This window comes from Erithacus rubecula, assembly GCF_903797595.1.
Source record: "Erithacus rubecula genome assembly, chromosome: 19".
Taxonomy (NCBI): Eukaryota; Metazoa; Chordata; class Aves; order Passeriformes; family Muscicapidae; genus Erithacus; species Erithacus rubecula.
Genome location: NC_136671.1, coordinates 1,339,312 through 1,354,932, shown reverse-complemented (window position 1 = coordinate 1,354,932; position 15,621 = coordinate 1,339,312). Strand labels below are relative to the sequence as shown.

General features: G+C 46.7%; 1 protein-coding gene and 1 long non-coding RNA gene across 18 annotated transcripts in view; one reads left to right on the top strand and one right to left on the bottom strand.

Moving 5' to 3' along the window:
• Positions 1–3,071: 3,071 nt before the first annotated feature.
• On the bottom strand, positions 3,072–5,430 carry LOC306810374. The gene is made up of 2 exons (XR_013776449.1): positions 4,665–5,430; positions 3,072–3,371 (listed from the first exon to the last, which is right to left on the bottom strand). It is a non-coding gene; the product is annotated as an uncharacterized lncRNA (long non-coding RNA).
• Positions 5,431–5,651: 221 nt separating this feature from the next.
• Positions 5,652–15,621, top strand: part of MTMR3 (myotubularin related protein 3) — a 73,075-nt gene continuing 63,105 nt past the window's right edge. For 7 of the 17 annotated variants that reach the window (XM_079322760.1, XM_079322774.1, XM_079322772.1 and 4 more), the window contains exon 1: positions 5,652–5,802. The gene's annotated coding sequence lies outside the window, so the exon portion shown is untranslated. Of the gene's footprint in view, positions 5,803–6,378; positions 6,423–15,621 lie in introns of all 17 variants that reach the window. The other 10 variants (XM_079322762.1, XM_079322768.1, XM_079322775.1 and 7 more) reach the window with 5 other exon arrangements.

Genomic DNA, 15,621 nt, shown 5'->3' with positions numbered 1-15,621 from the left:
TCTGGCAGTGGGAGCCATTCCCTGTGTCCTGTCCCTCCATCCCTTGTCCCCAGTCCCTCTCCAGCTCTCCTGGAGCCCCTTTGGACACTGGAAGGGGCTCTGAGCTTTCCTTGGAGCCTTCTCATCTCCCTGCTGAACAGACCCAACTTTTCCAGCCTGGATCCATAGGTGAAAATAAAGACATGAAGCCATATTAATCTAATAATAATCTCATACGAATTATTAGTCTATTAAAGAAAATAATAAAAGCATCCATAAACCAAGATTTCTGGACATTCTCCCCACTCTGAGCTCCTGGCACATCCTCACTACCAATGCCTTCAGCTTTGACTTCCAGGTGCCATCCTTGCAGAGCCCAGCTCAGCCAGCTGTGCTCCTACCTGGAAACATGGTCCTCAAAACCATTTCCAGAGTTTGCTCAAAAATGTTGTCTCGGTTCCACTGAATTTGAAGTTCTGAGTTCCCCAAGTCTTCTTATTTGAGTAGTCCTGTGATAATCATCTTGATGGGCAGCCAAGGCAGTGTCCTCGTGCTGCTTCCCTGCAGCAAAGCATCACTAATGGCACATCATGTTGTAATATGGGGTTATTACAAGAGAAAAAAAATCCTAAAATGTGGCACTTGCAAAATGTTCTAAGCAAAATGATATGTATGTAATAAAAATATCATTATTTTCAAATTATTCATCTACTTTGCAAGGGAATGAGTCAGAGCATCTGTTTTGGGGCCCCATCAGGATGACTGGCAGTGACTCTCTCCTGGCACATTTGCATCAAGGGTGGCCCTCAAGTTGTACTGACCCCAATGTCACCTGCTGCCACTTGGATTGAAAGAACAATGAAATAGAATTTGTTGGATGGAAGCAGGAAGAATGGAAACACCTACACAGTGAGAAACACAGTGTAAATACTGTGGTCAGGATCAGCATTCTTTTCAGGCATTCATCAAAAACCCAGGAGAGTAAAATGAGTGAAACATTTAAATAGGATAAAAGATGAAAACCCAAACAAAATAAGAGAGATGAGATGAGGAGTGCTTGTTCTGGGTATAAAACTGGCCAAAGGAGCCAGTTTGGAGCCCTGAGAAAGCAAACTGCCCTGTGTTCTGACTGTTCATACTGAACCAGGACTTGGTGTGCTAACTGCTTTTTTTAAGACATATCTCACCCTGCCATCAGTTTTTCCTCATAACAGAAACAGCCAACGCCAAGGTGGCTGCTGGGGCCACAGGAGGGAAGTGTATGAAAGGGCACAGGGTGGTACCAGGGGCAGGAAAGGACCTGGCACACCTTTGGCTTTGCTGTTTCTCCCTCTTCCAGGTGGGAATGGCTCCGGGACTGCAGCTCCTGTGCAGGATGGGCACAGCAACCTCTGGGAAGGTGATCTGAGGGACCAGGGTGGGGTGACCCAGGACAGGATGCTCTCACCTCACCACCACCATGTGCAGATTTTAACACAGCTAATAACTCAGGTGACATTTGGCTTACAGCTGCAGCCCAAGGAATATCTTTCCACACCTCTTTTCTTTCCATAAGAAGCCAATTGGTAACTCAGTGGCTGTACCCTAAATGGGAAAAGTGGTCTGGAAAGGACTCTTTGGGCTTTTAGGGTCAGCTGTTGGCAGCAATGGCATCAGCTCTGGGAGGGATGACCCAGAGCCTCGGCACTTGAGCTGTTGGAAGCTCTGGTGTTCTCATGTTTCAGCCCAGACTTCTCATGGCCATCGGATACTTGTTTTCTTGTACAGGAACATCACCCTTGCTCTTAAGGGAGATGTGTTTACTGCTGTGTTTACTCCCTAAGTTTCACAAAGAACAACTGTATCTTTTCTCAGCATTCAGGTTTTCTGGCTAAACAAATAATCTCAAGATCTTTGTATAAGAAAAAAGTCAGGATTGGCCTATAATTACTTTCCAGTCACATTTTAAGTCTGTGTCCTCTGATTAAAAGTGACCAGAGCTGCATAATAATTCCAGAGAAGGTTGCAGCAGAGGCTTTTATAATTGCATTAGCATTCCCCTTCTCCTGGAAATACCTCCATGGATATGTGCTTTTTGTCAGATCAGCTTCAGATGGGGAGTTTGTCGTCATCTTGAGATCAACAAATGCACCCAGATTTTTCTTTTCTTCTGTCATTTCCAACAGATGAGCTCCCAGCTTGCAGCAGAGATTCTTGTTAGCAATTCCCAAGGGCATGACCTTGTACTTTCCACTATTAAATTTCATCCTATTTCCAGTGTGCCAGCACTCCATGTTATCCAGCACTTCCAGCAATACAGCTATTCCTGCTGCACTCCCAGCTTTGTGCCATCAGCAAATGCCATCAGCTCCCTCCTACCTTTTGTTCCAGGGCCTGTCTGAAAAATATTGTGCAAGAGCAAAAGCACACACAGGCTGTGGTCCTGGGACCCAGGGAGGTCAGGCTACCTGGCAGGAATATGGCACTTTCTGCCCACTCTTCCCTCTAATCCCACAAATTCCCTTGGTGCATCTACAGCTGGTGTATGTTTGAGGTGACTTCATTACCTTTTCCACCAGCTATCTTTTTTTATGGACCTGCTTTCCATTAATTTACTGAATAAATTAATATATCTATTATATATCCATGCCTAGGAAACAATTAGCAAGGATATAATCTTAGTTAATTTTAGTTATAAGCAATCAATCTTTATGTGTAAAGACACATAACATTTTTATTTTACATTTTTAAACTTGTCTGTCCTCAACTTTTTCCTTTTTATTTTATATTATAAACTTTTAAAACTCTTGAGATCACACTAAAAGGTGTCAAAATTGGATTGCTTTACTTTTTCCTGCTTTAAACCAGCCAGTGCTTCAGGAGTTCCTCCATAATTCATTGCCACCCTCCACCTGCCAAATTAAAACCCCTGTACTGAATGAGTGAGGATACACTCCAGGTCCTTCAGGACTCTGGGTTTGGGAACACCTTGTTCCCTAAGTTGTGCATCAGGTTCTCACAGGCCTTGCTCTCCCTTTGGGTCCAGTAATTTCCATTTCCATAAAGTAATTCTCATCCTTTGCCCTGACCATCATGGAAAATAGAAGCAAAAGTCATTTAACACAGGGCCATGTATTAAAAAATAGATTGGAACACAAGATACACATAGGTTTGGGACACAAGACATGGAATGTCTCCATGCACTGTGTGTGATCAGTTTGGTAAAGATAAAATGTATAAACATGACAAGCAGCTGGAAGTGCCAGTGTTTCCTGTCACAGAGATGGCACTGCAGGATTTCCCCCTCTTTAAGGACCAGAAGGAGCACCCAGCAGGTTCTGCTGCACAGGAGGCCCAGGTCTCCAGGATCCAGCTTCACAAAGTAGGTCACATTTGATCTCCCTCCAGGCACACTGCAAAAGGCAACATTTAACAGGGACATCTCAAAATTCATATTTTGCTTGCTGATGCTGTCAACACATATCCCTTTCAGCTACAGCTCTACTGGCTCTACATATTTTCATTCCTTTTGGGTGCAAACAGGCCAGGAATCCTGTTTTTTCCTTCAGTTACCTGTATTTCTTCCAAAGTTCCTCTGAAAGTACCTATTGACATTCAGATCACATTTGCATTCAGATGATGGCTTGTTGTTGGAAAAAATCCCTTCAGAGGGGCTGATTAACTTCCTTTCAAATGTTTGCTGTCCCTGACCAAGGGAGCCAAACCAGAACACAACTCACTGCATGGCTCATATCTGAGTGTGAAGACACAGGCTTCTGTATTTTGCATTGTTCCCTCTGAACACTTATGCTCCTTGCAGCTTAGACATGACCTAATGACAGACTGAAGTCCATCTGTTACAATGACTAGCCTTGGACTCAGAGGGAGAGTCCTGTGGATAATTTAGGAGTGCATTTTATAGCTACTTGCAAGCATTTCATTTCAGATCAAGGCAAACACGAGGAGCAGGTGGAAATCTCCAGCAAAAGTACAACCTGACCTACATACAGTATTGTAAATTAAAGATATGTATAAAAATAAAACATTAATGATCCATCACAGTTGCAACAAAACCCAGAAATAAATCTCACTGCTGGAAAGGAGCTCATTGCACAAGGATTAGCTAGAGCTTCATTTTGGAACCAGCAATGTTCCTGCCACCTCCAACACTGCTGCCACTCTCCAGCTTGCCTGTGTTTTCTGTAGCTTAAAACTCACAGGCCTTTTGCTTTATCACTTGTCTCTCAGTTTCCATGTGTTTTTTGGCAGTCCTGCCTCGTGCTGGCTCCCAGCTCCCCATTACCTCATGCTTTAGGAGCCATGGGCTATGCAGGGTGGCTTGGGCAGTGTGGGGCCACACATGTTCCCACTGCTGAACTGAATGTCACCAAAGCAAGGCAGGGAACATGGGCCAAGAGACCTTGTGCACCAGAATGGTTTCTGTAGATCACAGAATATTCAGGGTTCAAAAGGACCCACAAGGATCATCAACTCCAATCCTTAAATGAATGGCCCCTACAGGGGATTGAACGCACAGCTTTGGTGATATCAGCACTGTGCTCTGACCAACTGAGCTAATCTCAGCTTAGAGTGCAACAGGGTGTTTCTCCAGGGGTTTTTGAGGATGCTGAGGAGGATGGCTGGCAGTGGGTGCTGTGAGGAGTGGGAACACACACCTCAGCCCCCCTCAGCACACATTGAGTTACCTGACTCACAGACTGGCCACGGTGGCTGCCTCTGCTGAGATCCTGCCTGTTCCACAGCCTCCTTCAGCCAGTGCCATGTTTATGGACCTTACAGTGGGATAATGGGGAAGGGGTGAGTTGGCTTCACAGAATAGCTGGGACTGTGAGGGGCCTCTGCAGATCACCCAGTCCCACCCCCTGGAGATGGTTTCCCGGAGCAGGTGACACAGGAACACGCCCAGCATTTGGATTATTCCAGAGAGGGAGTTTCCATGCCCTCCCTGGGCAGCTCAGTGCTCTGCTCAATGAATAGCTCTTCCTCATGTTGAGGTAGAACTTCTTGTATTTTAGTTTATGGCCATCTCTCCTGTCTCTGGGCACCACTGAAAAGAGTCTGGTACTGTCCTCTGACACTCCTTGGAGATATTTGCATGGATTGATGAGATTGAGGAGATCTCCTATGAGTTTTCCCTTCTCCAGACTAGCCAGGCCCGGCTCCTGCAGTGTCTCCTCCTCAGGGAGATGCTCAGTCCCTTACTCATCCCTGCTGGCCCTGCCTTTCACCCTCTGAGGGGCCGAGGGATGGCAGCCGCCTCCTGAGGGCAGGGCGGGCGCCGGGACGAGCGGGGCCGTCACCTCACAGACTAGAAAAAACTTGTCACCGTCCAGGCGCTCAGAGCCTGGAAGGGGCTGCCCGGGGAGGTGGCGGAGTCCCCCTCCCTCGGGGCGTGCAGGAGGCGCCTGCATCTGTCGCCGGGAGATGTGGAGTGGTGGTTTAAGGGTTACGCTGGCGGTGCGAGGCTGACGGTTGGAAGAAACGATCTTAAACCGGCAGATGATCTTAAACCAGCAGATGAACTCCCAGCCTCGACGACCAGCCGTGGCTCCGTGATTCCGTGATTCCCTGATTCCGCGATCCCACGGTCCCCTCAGCGCGGGCCGGGGGCCGCCCCCCCCTTCTTCCCCTCCCCTCAGAGGGAGGCGGGAGCAGCGCGCGCTCGGCCCCGCCCGCGGGGGGAGGAGGGAGGAGGCCGCGCGGCCGCCATGTTGTTGTGTCCGTGAGGCGGCGACGGCGGCCCCGAGCCCGCAGCGACCCCGGCCCCGGCAGGACGCCGCGCCCCGGCACGGGCGGGGGCTCCGCGCCATGCCCTGCCCAGCGGTAAGGACTTGCCGGAGTGCCCCTTGTCCCGCCGGCGGGGAGGGTCGACCCGCCGCGCCGGGGCCTGGCGGAGCGCGGCCGCGCTGTCACTGAGGGCCGCACACGCCCCCTCGGCTGCGCGTGAGGGGCGGCGGCGGGGCCGGCGCGGCGCCCTCGGCCCCGCTGCGCTCCGCTCGGCACGGCCGGCAGCAGGAGGAGCAGGCGGCCCGGCCGCGAGGCCTCTTGTCCCCGGGCGGGCGGCGGTGCCGGGCGGCCCCGGGCCGGGCCCTGCACTGAGGAGTTGGGGTGGGCTCCCCGGGACAGGGGGGCTCCTGCTGCCCGCGGCCTGTGCGCCTCTCCCGGCGCTGCCGCCCCCCTGCCCGGCCCCGAGCCCGGCCGGGGATCGTCCCGTGCCGCTGGCAGCCGCCGGCCCCTGCTCGGCCGCTCGGGCTGTGGTGTCAGCACAGTTCAGCTGCCCTTGCGCGTGCGGTGCGTGCGGCCGAAATTCCCGTTTTTATAAGTGGGACTCGTTAAGGCTTTTTATTTATATGGTTTGGGGGCTTTAATTGAGCCTCTTCCCCGTGTTCCTTTTAACAGTCCCGTTTTTTCGCTGGGATATGAGCAGATGTTGCCCTTCCCTGGTAAGTACTTTGCCCCCCGACATGGAGTTGAAGTTTGTGTATTGAAGTCGTTCCTGCTCTTGCTCTTTTAGAGATCACCAGATGAGACCTGGTGTTTCTTCACAAGTTTATACAGGAAACTGATTTCTTTCCTTTCTGTGCACACTTCCCTTACTGTGGGAAGGTTGGGTGTGAGCTTGTAACACTTGCAGACTTCAGGTCTTACTTTTCTGTGTGCTTCACGTGTTTGTTTTCTGGCGTGATGTAGCCATGTGCAATAAGGCTTTCTTTTAGAAGAAAAGAATTCGGCTAGTGAATCATGTCAGGTAGTGCTGAGTGGAAGAGCAGCTTGGCTTTCTGGTGAATATAAAAGCATATTTATATTATTTATGTTATGAAGCTGAGTCTGCTGGGAAGGGGTGGCAGTGTGACGGAAGGAGCTATGACAGGTTTGTTGTAGTACCTGTCATGCTTTGAGCTTCAGATGAAAAACTGAGATGCCTTTTGTCTGCTTCTAAAGCATGTGGTATCTGGAAATGAACTTTTTTGGTGGAGATGAAGGAGGTTTTATGAAGGAGTACTTGTAAACTGGAGGGGAGGAGGCTGACATCCGATACCTGCTTTGCTTCAGCTGTTACTGATTACAGTGGCTTTGGGAGATAGAAGTGCTGCTTTCCTTCCTAGCACAGGAAATGCTAGGCTGTAAGGGTTGCAACTTTGTGCAGATAAGTGAAGGTGGAGCTTGAGGTTCTGAAATGCTTCAGTAACAAGTGATTCTGTGCCTGCTTTGAACCTTGGGAAGGGCAAAGGCACACCAGCAGTGATTTTTTTTTTTCTGGGTGTTTGCACTGAAAGGTGCTCTTGTCTTGCTTCAGGTTGTAGGAATGATAAATTAAGAGCCAAGCTGAGTTCTCTCATTGGCAGTGCTATAGGGGTGCCTGTCTGGGGTACTGTTTATATCTATTGCATGAACTGTCTGCACTAGCAAGTATTACAATATCAATGCTAACCTGCTCAAGGAACAAGCCATGCAACCCACAAATGACACCACAAAAGTGGAATAGGTCAGATTGATAAGCTCTCATTTTATTTTATTATTTTTCATAAAAATGGCCATCTGCAGCTGGAGGAGACAGAAATGGAGCCTGCCTAGGCTTCTGAAATAGAGGATACAATATTTTATCTCAGATCTCATTCCACCTACGTGCAAGCCAGGATGATGGAGAGAAGTATGTTGTCAGCTTGCAGGAGTAGGAGGAACGTGGCTGTGCAGTGCTTTGCTGGCATGTAACCTGGAAAAAAGGAGTAACTTAAGGAGAAGGGGATCTTTGGGCTGCTGGAGTAACGGGCAGGAGCCTGACAAGTCTGATGGGAAGAGGAATTGTCTCTGTGGAGGAACTGGGTTGGCATCCAGCATGGAGTTTGAGATCTTTTCACTTGCACAGCTCAAAAGGCTGGGAAAGCTGTTCCTGCTCTGGTGGCTTCCTGCTGGGAATTGTAACTGGATACAACAGGATAGGACTCTTCCAGTTGGTATCAGTAGTGTCTTCAGAGCACCTGACTCCAAAGAGCCAATTTAGTGCTTGTCAAATCCTGTGAACCAGAATGAAACATCCAGACACTTAAACATGCTCGTGTTTCATAGTACCTTTCACTGGCTGAATCAAAGTAATGGCATGTTTCTATCAAAACAACCTGTTAGATACTGAATTGTCCCAGAAATAATGTGCAACTGTTCTGCTTTTGTCCCCAGCCTGAGTAGCTGGTGGTGTAAAGATCTGTTGTGAGATCCCATGTGGGTTTTAAACTGAGAAATGAGCTTCATGTCTTGTAACTTCAACCCTCTTCTAGATATTGGTGCTGTAACTTCCCAGTGCTGTCAGGAAAACTTTAGGGATATGCTTAGAACTCAGTTTGTGCTGTAATTCTTGCAAATAACTGGTTGTTAAAAGACAAGTATTTCTTTGTGGAGCTTCAAAATTTCAGGGTGACTGAGTGGTTTGCATGAAAGACCTCAAAGTGAAGTCAGTGGCAATTTAGGAATTTGAAATACTGACATTTTACTGGGACTGTTTACTGTGCCCAGCAAAGAGCTGGAGCCCTCAGCTGCTTTCCAGCTTTTACCTTGACTGTGTTAGCCCCAAATGGTGCAGGATTGCTGTGTGCATTGACTTGGAAATGTGTCAGCTGCTTGTGGGATGGGCAGAGGTCACAAACCACAGCCTCCTTTGGTGTCAACTGGCCTTATTTGGAGGGCAGCTTTAGCAAAGCAACCCAAACTTTGTCCTTTTGCTTTGAGCAGAATGGACCTGATACCCCAGAAATCTAAGGGGAAACTGGAGCTTGAGTAGCCCCAGCCTGTCCTTCCCCTCACCTGTTTAATAGCTTCTGGAAGTGGTGTCAAGGAGGTGACCCCCTGCTGGCTGTAGGTTTTCCAGGGGTAATGTGTCATCCCTTAAGGAAGGCCTCAAGTCCATCCCTGCTGCTCAGAGCTACAGGGAGTACCAGCTTCTAGCAGAAGGGAAGAAATGCAGCATGATCTTGTTGCAAGCAGGGCTATCTCTGATGTTCAGTCTGTTATGAGGTGTCAGGTTGTGCTGCTCTGAGCCACAGGTGCTCTGTTCTGCTTCAGGAAGTACCAATGTGCACCTGGAAATGAAGCCTGGGCCTGCAGAGCCATGCAAAGTGAGCTAGGGAGGGCAAACAGGAGGTTTCCTGGCATTTTGGTTGAAATGGGAAAGCTGTTTCTGGAGTCATGGATGTCCAGCAGGAAGCACTGTTTGTAAAGGCTTCACTTAATACACAGTTGCTGATTCCTGGTTTTGGTTTGTCTTCTGAAACTCCTCAGATTTGGAATATTCATGTGAAGTCTGAAAAGCAGCAGTTGTTTCCACTTGTGAGTGTGGCTGCAGGTAAAGCTGGTAACTGGATGTGTGCTCTGTAGGGCTTCCTGGGGCAGCTGGATACTTCAGAGGGGCTGTTCTTCCTCATTGCTATTAATGCTGAAAATAGTTCCAACAAGGTAACAAGATACATCTGGAAGTTTTTTTGGAATTTGTGTGTATATGCATGAGTGAGAAAGCTAATAACATTGTAATAGCTGTCATGGTGGTGGTGGAACTCTTCCAGGCTATAATAAGAAAGGGGAGGAAAACCAGGCTCTGCAAAAGACTTCCTAAATACGGTTTCTTGGCCTTCTTGGGGGAGCTGGATTTCAGAAGACTTGAAGCTGGATGTTCTTTGTTCTGTGATATTGTAACTAGACTTATCCAAGCTTCTGTATTGAATAATTTCCATTTCTGAAAAATGAATACCTTGAGCAAGACTCCAGTGGAAGTTGATTTTGGAGTAATAAATCCATTATTTTTCATCTTGAGTAGGAATGCAGTGAAGAGCTGTAAAGCAGCATTGGTGAGCTGGCTTGGGGGCAGGCAGTTGTACATAACCACTCATGCCAGTAGTGAAATGTGTCCTCAGTCACACAAGTTGATAGATCCTAAGTAGTATTAACCCCCTTTTAAAACAGAAATTGAACTGAAATACTGAATTGTAAATACTTCAAAATGCAGCTTTGCAGTTGGGTGTTAGTTGGAGGAGGGCAGAACATCAGAGACTGAGGCTTGGAGCAGCCCTGGGAGGTGACAAGCAAAGCAGGTTGTCCTTGCCTTGCTCAGCACATCTGGCTGTTTTTTGCAGTGTTCATTGTGATGGGCTGACACATCCCCATGGAAATGAGGCTGGGGTTGCTCTAGGGAGCCTCATCTGAGGTGTGCTGATGGAGCTGATGCTGTCCCTGACTTGTGCAGCATTGGTTGTTCACCAAATGGTTCTGCAGCGTGGTGGGGCTCAGCTCCAGAGCTGATTCTGGATCTGGTGAAGCATTAGAGCTAGTGCTGGATGAGCTTAGCTTGGACAATTACCCTGTCACCTGTGGAATTAGCTTGAAGCTGGAATGAAGTCAGAAAGTTGGTGTTAGTCCCTGGCTACTTGGGAAGAGTGGGCTTTCCATAGGACAGCCAGAGCAGACCAGCCCCTGCCTGGGGTGTGTTCTTCAGAGCAGAGCCATAACAGGGAATGTTCAATGTTTGGGCTTCTGGGACTGGGCAGCAGGAAAGGCTGCCATGGGGCTCAGAGCTTCCAGAACGTGGCCTAGGAGGCATTGAGTATCCATGTGGAAAAGACTTGTGTTCTGTTCCTCTGAAATGTAACTGTGTTCTTCCATCCTGTGTGTGATGATCTCAAGCTGTGTGTTTTGTGCTCCCCTCTATTCGATTTTGTTCCAAAAACTCCTGCATCATCTGCAGAGTGACCTCGTGTTGGGTTAATTTCAGAACTGAAGTTGTTCTTTACTGGGCTGATCTCTAGCAGATATACCAGATTGAACCTCTGAGGTCCTGCTTGGTTTAGGCCTTACTGGGATAAGAATTGGAAAAGACTTTTTCCACTGTAATCTATGCTTCCTACTTTTCAAGAGAACATCATTGTCCAAGTAACTTTGCTTCATGGATGTGTTTCTCCCTTGCTGTGAGCATACCAGGCCCATGGCTAAGCCTTTGCTTTTACCAAAAGCAAAGAAAAGATTTTCATCAGGGAAAACCAGTGAAAATGGTATAAATCTTTCTTTAACTGAGATTTCTTAAAAGAAAGTAGCATGATATAAATCTCTAGGGTGCCTGTCTGTATGATGAAGTCTTTTGTATATACAAGTCTAATAGTCTCTAAGTATTTTGGATTGTTCTGGTACTCTGAGGTTTAGTTTCTGGAACATGTAATCAGTATGGGGGGAAGTAATACACTTCAGGTTGAATTTGTGGAGGAAGGCTTCTGTATTGCCATAATTAAGTCTTTGTAGTTTTTCTTTCAAATACCAGAGATTTGTGCACTGGTACAGACATTATTTATAGAAACACTGGTAGAACAGTTTTGTGTTGCCCTTTTGTGGGCCTCATTTGCTTCTCCAAGTTTGGGACTGCAAACTAAGGCTGTAATCAAAGCATTAATTCTGTGGTGTTACCTGAAAGGACAGAGAAATAAAAATAGTTTATTTTTCCCTGTACCTTTAAAAGAGGGTTTTGACTTCTCTATCAACCAGGAAAGGGCAGACTCCTGACAAAATGAGACTCGTTTTCTCCAATGCTGTTTTTTCTGCTTGTGGAAGTGCCTGGGGGAAGCTGCTGCCAGGCACCTGAGGGAGGAGAGGACAGAAATGCTGTGTGTGTAGGTTGACATGGAGTCTGTGAAGACAAGATGCACTTGGTTGGCTTCCTGAGTGCCCTTGGAGAGCAGAGCAAAGGCAGGACTCGCTGCAGGGCATCTCCCCAGCTCACCCTGAGAGCAGCCTTTCATGTAGGGCTCATGTGCATCATGAGACTCCCAGGCCCTGTCAGTCTGACTCCTCAGTTCCTCTGAGGTTTGACTGTTCTGGACAAGTAGGATTCTTATTTTTTGGGGGATTCTCTACAGCTGGTGGCAGGATTCCAGAAAACAGATGGACCATCAGATCTTCCCTTGAGTATCTTCCCTGTCAGGTAGAGTTTAACGCTGTCTAGGTCAAGGGTAGACTACCAGAATACTAATTTTGGTTTTTCAGTTGCTAGCAGTAGTAGTTGAAAGTATTGAAGAGATGAGTGAAACTGAAGGGTGGATTAAAGGAACTGTAACAAAAAGACTGAGGACAGAGAGATTAAGAACAATATATTTGAACTGTACTGGTGGAACTATGGCTGTGGAATCTTAATACCTTCCACATCCTACACAAGATACTACCCGAGTAAAGTAACTTGAGATACTTCTGAAGTGAGGCATCAGTTTTGTACAGGAGATGTCAGAAGGATCCAGTCTAGCAGCTGATCTGCCATTAAGCTCTTATGATATCCCTGTGTCCATTCAAAATGAGTTGAAATTCAAAGCTCATGGAAGTGGCTGCCATTAGGTGTGGAATTGGTGGATGGCATTTCCCTGGAATATCCTATCCAGGAATTAGGAGGGCCCCAGCAGCCTGACAGTCCCTGTTCTCCTTGGACAGGGGGGAAGCCAGTGGCTGTGGCTGGCTGATCTCATCTCTTGGAGCTGTTATTGACCTAAATGTGTACCTGGGAAAGCTTTGCTTGTTCCATTGCTATCTGCAAGCATGTAATTGCTATCATGGAAGCTTAAGGCAGAGAGACATGAGCTGCTGGGAAGTTGTGCTGCTTCCTGCAGCCTTGTTGGGCTGGAGACCTTTGCTTGGACCTTTTCAGGCTTAGTGCTGGATGTGCTGTAGCTGGAATTTGTCCTCAGTTTTACCTGCATCCAGCCTTTGCTGTCTTCTCCAACTAAAATTACTGTTCTCAAAGCTGACTTCTGCTGTTCTTGGGTCTCTAAGTTCAGGTTTTTCAAATACCTGTCTGTCTCCTCACAAACAGCAGGTGAGCCAAAATTAGAGGCAGTGAGAAGAAAGCTCACCTGCCATAGCACAGAGTGGCTTGGCTTGAAATTTTAATGTGAGGACATTTTAATGTGAGGACATTTTAATGTGAGGACATTTTAATGTGAGGACATTTTAATGTGAGGACATTTCTCTGAACTCTCTGCAGCCAGGTTGCTGTGGTCTGACCAGAGTAGAAACACCTTTCTTTTAAGTGTTTCGACCTGATAGCTTTGATTTTTCTTTTTAATTGTTGTATTTGAGTTTTCTTATTTCCTTTTTATTTGCTTCTGAGAACAAATACTTAGTGTAGTGCAGGCATGGTTGAACTTTTGATCCAAGAAACCTGACCAAAATGTCTAAGCAGATTGCATTTCTAAATTGTTTTGATTATTTTCCTTTAATAAATGGAAGCTTGAAAGCAAGTGAAGTGTACTTAATGTAAACTTGCAAATTTTCTGCCATTGCCTGCAGAACTTTTCTTTCCATCTAAACACTGTGCCTGGGCTTTTAAGAGTGGATAAGCTTTTCATCAAATTAATGACTAATCCTTATCAAACAAGTGTTCATCTTTACAATTAGAGAACAGGAATGCTTAATTGTGTGCTGATTGGTGAACATACTAGTCATGAGTACATTTGAGAATTCAGATTCTTAATTTTCTCTCACTGCTGGTAGCAGGAATTTGCTGTGAACAGGGCATTATATTCTGGTTGGATACCCATTATAATTAAATTATCATCTTTGTCTATGTTCAGTGAACCTTTCTTTGAGTAACTTCCAAAAGAATGCACCTTTTTGCACTTTGGGAAAATCTGAACTCTCTGAGGAAAAAGAAGGAAGATGAAACAAGGTAAATATTTTGAGGTCTGCTCAGCTTTCCATGTAGGTTTGGCTGGTGGATTATGGTCAAGGCACAGTTGTGTTCTAATGCAGAATACAATAGCTTGCTTGTTTTCTTTTACTTTGGGCTGGAATCTCTTAATCCCTTCAGACTCAAGCATGAGAATCACATGATTTGGAGGTGTTTGGTTAGTGTACTTCACTGCTGCAGAGCATCCCTGGACCTAACAGATGAGTAAATTGGGGCTGCACAGAGAATCCACATGGAAATTTTCAGTTTTGGAGATCCATGGCCAAGTGTTTAGTTTTGTGCTGGGTTGTGTTCTGGCAAAGCCATCTGGTCAGTTAGACTTGTCAGTAGGGAAGGATCAGATACCTGCTGTAAAATTCCAAATTCATTATAAAAAGGATTTCAATTTCAGTGTACTGACACTGTACCTGTGTGTTCAGAATCATACAGTGTTCAAATCATTACTAGGGGATTTGGAGGGAAACCTCCTTGCAGGAAAATAGCTGGTACAGCTAATTTTTAGGTCCTTCTTTTAGAGTCTGTGACCACATGGCACATCAGTGGACATAGAGCTGTATAAGCAACACACATAAACCCTTGTTAAAGTAAACAAATAATAAATATTCATTAACATTGAGTTTCAAAAAGCAGTAGCTCCCTGTATAGCTGTCTAATGGTACCAATATGCCTGGTCACTGTCATGTTGCTTTTCCCCCCTTCAGTTCTTCAGGCTTTAGAAGCTGGAAGCAAAATGCCTTGCACTTGTCAAACTGGAATTTTGGCTTTTAAATGGCAGGCTGAATGCTGACACTTGATGAGGGTGACTGCTAAACACTGACCTGGGGAGAGGACTGGGCAAGGGGTTTTCTAAAATAGAATAAAATTCCCTAAAGTGCTGAAATATAGGAATGAACTGAGAATGCCAAAAAGGCTCCAGTGAGTTAGAAAATGTTGTTCTTGACTCTTGGTGCTGCTTTTGCAGAATTTGGTTTGTTAGGCACAAGATCAGGGCAGCAGCTTCAGCCCTTGGTTCTACCTGCAGCTGGGGGTGGCTGCTTCCCAAGGTGTTCACTCACATCAGGAGAATTGCAGAGGTAATTGGGCCACTGGAATCATGGTGCCTCTATACTTAGCTCATTACTCCAGGCAAATTATCCTTTCCTTCTCCAGTGTTGACTGGCAGGCTGGAGAGCTGTCTAGCTTTCCATTGCTGGGGCATTCCAACTCCTCTGCAGTGTTTTCATTGCACAGGCACTTCTTCCTGTGAACTCCTGAAGGGCTGGTGATAACTGAGCAGCACAAAGGTCTAAGGGTGGGAGTTCTAGAGTAATTCCCTGAGGAGACAGCAGTGCCAAACCTGCTGTTGTAATCAGCCTGGAGTTGGAAGCAGTCTGGAAACCTGCTGGGTGCTCTGCTCACCTGTGCAGGGTAGTTGGATTCATCACTGCTGATGCCTGAGCTGGGTGGGTCTGGTGGAGGAGTCGGCCTGAGCAGTTGTGGACAAAGGGTTTTGCTTCCTTTGACAATGTAAGACTGGTAAGGCAAAGACAATAAGAGCTATTTCTTGCTTTCTTTGTGAAGCCTGGTTTTTTCCAAAGCTGTTTGTGTAGGTCCCAGCTGTGCTCCCCTCCTTGCAGGGTCACACCCAGAGAGCAGCCCCATTAAAACTAATGGTGCTGTTGCATCATGCCCCAGCCCGAAGTGGTCCCATTCAGCACTCAGGTATGAAGACTTTTCCTCTTGCATAATGCACCTTGATTTGCTCAGGTCAGGGAGGAAGCAACTCCCTAAAGAGCAAGTTACAAGCTGCTGTGCCCTGTAGCTTATTTTTCTAAACATTAGTATTTCAGGTTATTGTCCAGCTTTCTAAACTGTATGGTTGCCTGAGGCTGGACCACTGCTCACAGAGGCAGGGATTACCTGAGCAGCTCTTGCTGGATGCAGATCCTTTCCTGCTTCTA